This window comes from Chinchilla lanigera, unplaced genomic scaffold, assembly GCF_000276665.1.
Source record: "Chinchilla lanigera isolate Chin_1 unplaced genomic scaffold, ChiLan1.0 scaffold00149, whole genome shotgun sequence".
Taxonomy (NCBI): domain Eukaryota; kingdom Metazoa; phylum Chordata; class Mammalia; order Rodentia; family Chinchillidae; genus Chinchilla; species Chinchilla lanigera.
In genome coordinates this window covers 1,315,491-1,321,847 of record NW_004955550.1, presented here as the reverse complement: position 1 = coordinate 1,321,847, position 6,357 = coordinate 1,315,491, and the positions used below count along the sequence as shown (strand labels likewise).

Here is a 6,357-nt window from a genome sequence, read left to right as displayed (position 1 = left end):
GTGATGGGTACTCAGGGGTTAATTACTTTTCTTTCTATGTCAGCATGTTTGAAAATTCCGTAAGCAAAACAAATTTTTGAAGAATTATTTCTGGGAAGTCAAAGGAAGGAAGTGTGCAGAAGGAAGTGTTGAATCAACAAGTTCAGCAGTTTGTTTTGTTTTCCATTTTTCCAGTCAGTGATTCAAACCGCTCCCTGCTCACCCTCTGTCTTAGTTACTTTTCTCATGGCTGAGACAAAATACCCAACACCCAAAGTTAAGGGAGGAAAGGTTTATTTAGTGCACAGTCTGTCGAGGTTTCAGCTCGTAATCATCTGGCTCCAAGTCAGGGCGGCACACGGCAGAGGGCATCACAGAGGAGGACTGGTTCCTGGTGAGCAGAGAGGCGAGAGCAACCAAATAAGTGTCCTTAACGCCTTTCAGCTCCTTTTATCTTACCCAGACTACACAGGGAGGGCAGAGCTCACCCGTCAGCTTTGCGCCCTTGACCTCGCATTGCTCCATGAATCAGTTCCAGCATCACACGCTCTAGATCCGAAGAAGCCTCACCCGTTGACAGCATGGAGCTTCAGGAGGACATCTAGACATAAGTCATAACAGCCTCTAACTACTGTACCAGGACCGGAGCTACAGAACCCTAGAGGATTTCGAGGGCCTGCCCGGGGGGAATAGCGCGGCTGCACTCTGAGCGTGGAGCAGTCAGCCTTGCATTCTAGCTGAGCCACACGGCTCTGAGACAAGCGAGGACCAAAGCTTGCGGGGAGTGTATGGGGCGGACAGGAAGCCTTGGGAGCTCAGGATGAGACCCAAGGGATCTGCACTGCAAGTCCCGGGAGATGGCTACAGGGCAGGAAACACTGGACCCTTCTTTGTCATCCTCGGTCTTGCCCCCTCCCCCCACTCCCGTGACTCTAGAAAAATGAAGAGCGAGTGAAGCCAGCCTAGCCCTGGGAGAGACAACGCACAGTGCTAACTTGCTGGGACTCCAAATGCTGCTCCAGATCACGTCTCGTCCCGCTTGTGGAACACAGTGCCAGCCGTAGTGTAAACACAAGGTAACAGCTACCCAGTGACGTAACACCTTCGGGTTTCATCACGCTGTGTAGGATTTGCCCATTGAGTTACATTTCTTTAACGTTCGTCTTCTTCCCCCTATTTTTTCTTCCTTTCTAGAATGGAATTTAGGCACTATCAGTGAAACCCTGAAGTAGTGACACACTTAATTGTTCTTGTAGTCAAATCAACTTAATGTGATTTCAGAAACAGAATCAATACCCCTGGGAGATGAAAAGAAATAATATCTAGCGCATATAAAGTGCTAAGTGCCAGGTAACTGGGCAAAGCATTTTATTTACATTATCACACACAGCCCTTGACAGTTAGTAATGTGGCCCCACCACATCATAAACTTAACATTATTAGGTAAGCTTTAGTGATTTTTTTTGTAACTTGATTGTGCAGTACTCAAGCATGGGCTGCACAGGTCACCATGGAATGGGCACGGGGCAGTGCTGACCCCACCTCCCTCACCGGCCCCACAGGGTCCACTTGAAACCCAGGGGCAGCTCATGCGCCTTGCACTTGGACTTGGCAAGCAGAACCTGGCTATGACCTTGAGAGCTTGTCTGCAGGGTCTAGCAGGGGAGCTCAGCCAGCCACACACCCTTGACTGAGGGAAGGGTCACCCTCTACCTGGAAGGTCGTCTTCTTTAACTGGGAAGCACGCGGCAGTGAGGCAGAAAGGGCACATCTGCCTAGCCAGCCAGATGAGCTGAATCAACCCTGGCGATCAGTGAGGTGAAGCATGTCGTAGCCAGATCACCCTCACACTCTTGGCAGCTGCCAATAATAGAATTTAAATCCACCTACGTATGTGTGCCTGTGAAAACAGACAGTTATTGGTATGAAGAAGACGTGTAAGTTTTATTACCTAATTACTAAACTTAAATGGGCTTATTTCATAATAATGAATTGAAATACTTAAAAATGTTGTGCTGCTTATGTACATCAACTATGTTATGTACTTTACATGTGGCCCAGGACAATTCCTCTTCACTCCATGTGGCCCAGGCAAGCCGCAGGATTGGCTATCTATGTATCTACTCCTGATATTGTGCCCTAACTGACGGTATATCCTTGTTTTACAGTGTGGAATGGAGCATTAGGAATCTCCAGTATCCCCATATAGCCAGTAAATGACAGTCAATATTTTAACATTTGAACTGAGATCTATTAGACTCAACATCTATGTTCTTGGAAGTTTCTGTGTAGGGGAAACATCACAGTGAGGAGTTCTGGACAATGCCAGAGATTCATGAAAGAACTTGATACCAGGAGTGAGATATGAGATGGAAAACACTGATAAATGTGTGAGGGCTGGGGATATAGCTCAGTGGTACAATACTTACTTTGTGCAAGGCCCTTGGTCCCATCCCCAGCACTATTAAAAAAGAGAAAGAAAGAAAGAAAGAAAGAGAAAGAAAGAAAGAAAGAAAGAAAGAATGTGTGTGTTATGTGGTTGTGTGTTTCTTCTAGAGTGATTATCATTTTTTTAAAGAAAAAAACTATAAAAACAATGGTACAAAATTTGAGAACAAGATTGTAGGAGAGTAACAATGGTTAGTATATTGCGGATTGTTATCTTCAAAGTAGTTGCTCATATTAGAAAATATATGCATGAAAAACTGATCAACAATATAGATACAAACCTTTCTTTTCAATGAACTAATAGCAATTAGTATTACAACTATCTTAACTCTCTTGTGTTTAGTTATTTATTTATCCATTTCCCTTTCTTATTTTCTCCTTTCCTCATCCCAGTTTCTCTTTCTTTTTGAACAGTTTCTTCCCATTTCACAATATCTATTGTAGATTTTGGATCTTACTATTACACTAGGGAGACAATACAATGTTTACACATGCGAGTCTGATTTATCTCACTTATGTATGGTCTCAAGTTAAATCCATTTCCCTACAAATGTCTCAAATTTATCCTTCTTAATAGCTCCATTGTATAAAAATACCACATCCTTTTTGGTCCATTCCTCAGTTGACTGGCATTTGGGCTGTTTCCAGGATTTAGCTACTATGAATTGTGCTGCTATAAACATGGGTGCACATATATCACTGTGGTATGATATTATTAATTCTTCTGGAAAAATATCCAGAAGGGGAATCGCTGGGTTGAATGGGACCTCTAACCCTAATTTTGTGAGGTTTCTCCACACTGATTTCCACAGTAGTTGCACCACTTTACACACCCACCAACAGAGGAGAAGGGTTCCTTTTTTCCACACAGTCCCTCCAGCATGTTATTTGTTGATTTTTTGATAATAGCCATTCTTACTGGGGTGAGATGGAATCTCAGTGCTGGTTTTATTTGCATCTCTTGAATGACCAATGATGTTGAACATTTTTTTCATGTATTTATTTGCCATTTGTATTTCTTCATCTGAGAAGTGGGTGTTCACTTCCGATGCCCATTTTTGGATTGGGTCTTTGAATTTGGGGGGTCTGATTTGTTTCAATTCTTTTTTTTGTTTGTTTGTTTCAATTCTTTGCATGTTCTAGATAGAAGTCCTTTGTCTGAGGGACAGTTGGCTAAAAATTTTTTCCCACTCTGTGGGTTGTCTTTTCACTCTGTTGGTAATTTCTTTCTATGTGCAAAAGCTTTTTAAAAGATGAGGTCCCCACTGCTGATTCTTTGAAGTGTTTCCTGTGCAGTTTGGGTTTTCTTCATGAACACTCTGCCTACCACTATGTCTACAAGATTTCTACTTTCTCTTCCAGTAAATTTAGTGGTTTTGTTTTAATATTCAGATCTTTGATCCATTTTGACTTTAGTTTAGTGCATAGTGGTAGACAAAGGTCTAGTTTTAGTCTTCAGCATGTAGACAGCCAGTTTTTCCAGCACCATTTATTAAAGAGGCTGTCTTTCTTCCAGGGAATATGTTTGGCCCCTTTGTCAAAGATAAGGTGGCTGATGGCCAGGGATATAGCTCAGTGGCACTGTGCCTGCCTGGCAAGTGCAAAGCCCTGAGTTTGACTACTAGTACCAAAAAAAAAAAAAAGATAAGGTGGCAGAGTGTGGTTGTAGCTGTGTCTGCATCTTCTAATCTGTTCCACTCGTCCTCAGGTCTGTGTTTTTTGCCAATACCACGCTGATTTTATCACAATAGCTTTGTAGTATAATTTCAAATCAGGGATTGTCATGCCTCCTGCCTTGCCTTTGTTATCCAAGATTGCTTTTGCTATTCTAGGTCTCTTCTGCTCCCAGGTGAATTTTAGGAGTGTTTTCTCTAGTTCTGTGAGGTGTGCTAATGGCATTTGGATTGGGATTGCATTAAATCTATTTCACAGTTTTAGGAATATGGCCATTTTCACAATGTTGGTTCTTCCTACCCATGAGCAAGGGATATCTTTCCATTTTCTGATATCTTCTTTGATCTCCTTTTTCAGAGTACTATAATTTTCTTTTCTTTTTGTTTTTAGTACTATAATTTTCAATAAATAGATCCTTCACTTCCTTTGTTAAATTGATTCTTAAGTATTTCGGTTTTTTGGATGCTATTGTGAAGGGTATACTTTCCCTAATTTCTCTCTCAGTGAGTTCATTGTTTTCATATAGGAATGCTATTGATTTTTGAGTGTTGACTTTGTATCCAGCTGTGCAACTGAATTTGGTTATTACTTCTAGGAGTCTTTTGGTGGAGTTTTTGGGGTCATCTGTGTAAAGTATCATGTCTAGATAATCATTTCTGAAATGGTTGATCAGTAATGAAAACACAATACTTTTAAAATAGCCACAAAAAGCTGGGCATGTTGATGTACCCCTGTAATCCCAGCACTCAGGAAGCTGAGGTAGGATTGTGGTGAGTTCAAGGCCAGCTTGGGCCACATAGTGAGTCCAAGGGCAGCTTGAACTACACAGTAAGACCCTGTCTCAAGAAAGCCAATAAAATGTCTACAAAATTCTTCACAGACAAAGAACCAAACTCAAACAATTGTCACTATGTAATGTTTCAACTTGAGGTAATAGCCAAACAAGTCTTAGTACAAACGTATTTAATCCAATTGGCAAAAAGCCTTTAAAGTTAAAAGATAATATATGTATCAGCTAAACTGGTAGCTTCTCATCTAACCCTGTTTACATCTTGCCTGGTGCACATCTGTAATCCCAGCAAGATGACTTTGAGTTCAGGGCCAGCCTAAACAACCTACCTTGAGCTAATTTTTAAAAAGGATTCCTTTTAAAGAAAGGCAAGTCCATAACTGTGTGACAGAAATATAGTACTCTTTCTTTCTTCAGGAAGAAGCCCAGAAGCTTCCAGATATCCAAGTCTCACATTCTTTGCTTTCTCCTACTCAGAACTCTCCGGTGCTGCCACTTCCGGGCCCTCACCACCACCACCAACAGGCCATTCTACCACAGGCAGCAAGGACACAAAAGCTGCTTTGTTTTGTTTTTAATACTTGAGATTGCTTCTTGCCCTACACTTTCCAAAACGTAGCACTGTGGGAAGCACTTCAGTGTACTATATAAAAATGAGAAATTGTAATATTTTGTAATACAGTGTTCAGAAAAGAATAAAAAAAACACTAGTATTGTTATATAATCTTTACCCCAGGGCATTGTATTTCTATTACATAATGTGGACCTACTTTTTCTTTAATTCCTGTTGGACAGACAGTTTGTTTTGAAAACTTAACTTCTATTTAAACGTTAGAAAAAAACATAAAATTTATGTCCTGGTTTTAAAAAAAAGTAAAAATAAAAATAAAGGGCTTCTTTTAGCTTTCCCAAGCCCAAGGCTTCCTGTAAGCTGCATTCCAAAGTTTCTCCTCCTTGGAATGAGCAGAGGTAACAGAGGCATCCAGAAGGGCCAGATGGCCGCTCTGAGAGGGTTTCAGGAGGTGGCGGCAGCGCTGTTGTCCAGGCCACACTGGCTCCAACTCCCAACTCATAGGCCCAAACTGGATTTTATCTGCGCATCAGAAAAAATTGTGCAATGGATTTTAGTTTCACAAGATTGTTCAGTTCCACAAGAAAACTGTAAACAAGAGCTACACTAAAAACCACGCTGAACCCATATGTTCTCTCCCTGACCCAAGGGGGAAAGCAAACCACAAAGAGATGCTTGCTTGGTGAGTTGGGTGGAAAGTAGTGCCAAGGCTCATTCAGGCCAGGATGAGGATGGAGGAACATTTGGGATTAGAATTAAGTGAGCCACTCTCTAACTCCTAAGCAGTGTGGCTTAGTAGAAAGTAATTCCCAAAATTTAGAATTTCCCTGTCTAAACCAGGTGTGGTGGCGCACACCTGTAATCCCAGCACTCGGGAGGCTGAGGCAGGATGATC

At 41.6% G+C, this 6,357-nt stretch overlaps 1 long non-coding RNA gene across 1 annotated transcript in view; it reads right to left on the bottom strand.

Annotated features, from left to right (window-relative positions):
* Positions 1–266: 266 nt before the first annotated feature.
* The window catches only part of LOC102026678, an 8,457-nt gene continuing 2,366 nt past the window's right edge, over positions 267–6,357 (bottom strand). Inside the window, exons 2-5 of the long non-coding RNA XR_264917.2 lie at positions 1,693–1,879; positions 975–1,169; positions 468–580; positions 267–370 (exon numbers count right to left, since the gene is read on the bottom strand). This is a non-coding gene — a long non-coding RNA (uncharacterized LOC102026678). The remainder of the gene's footprint in view (positions 371–467; positions 581–974; positions 1,170–1,692; positions 1,880–6,357) is intronic.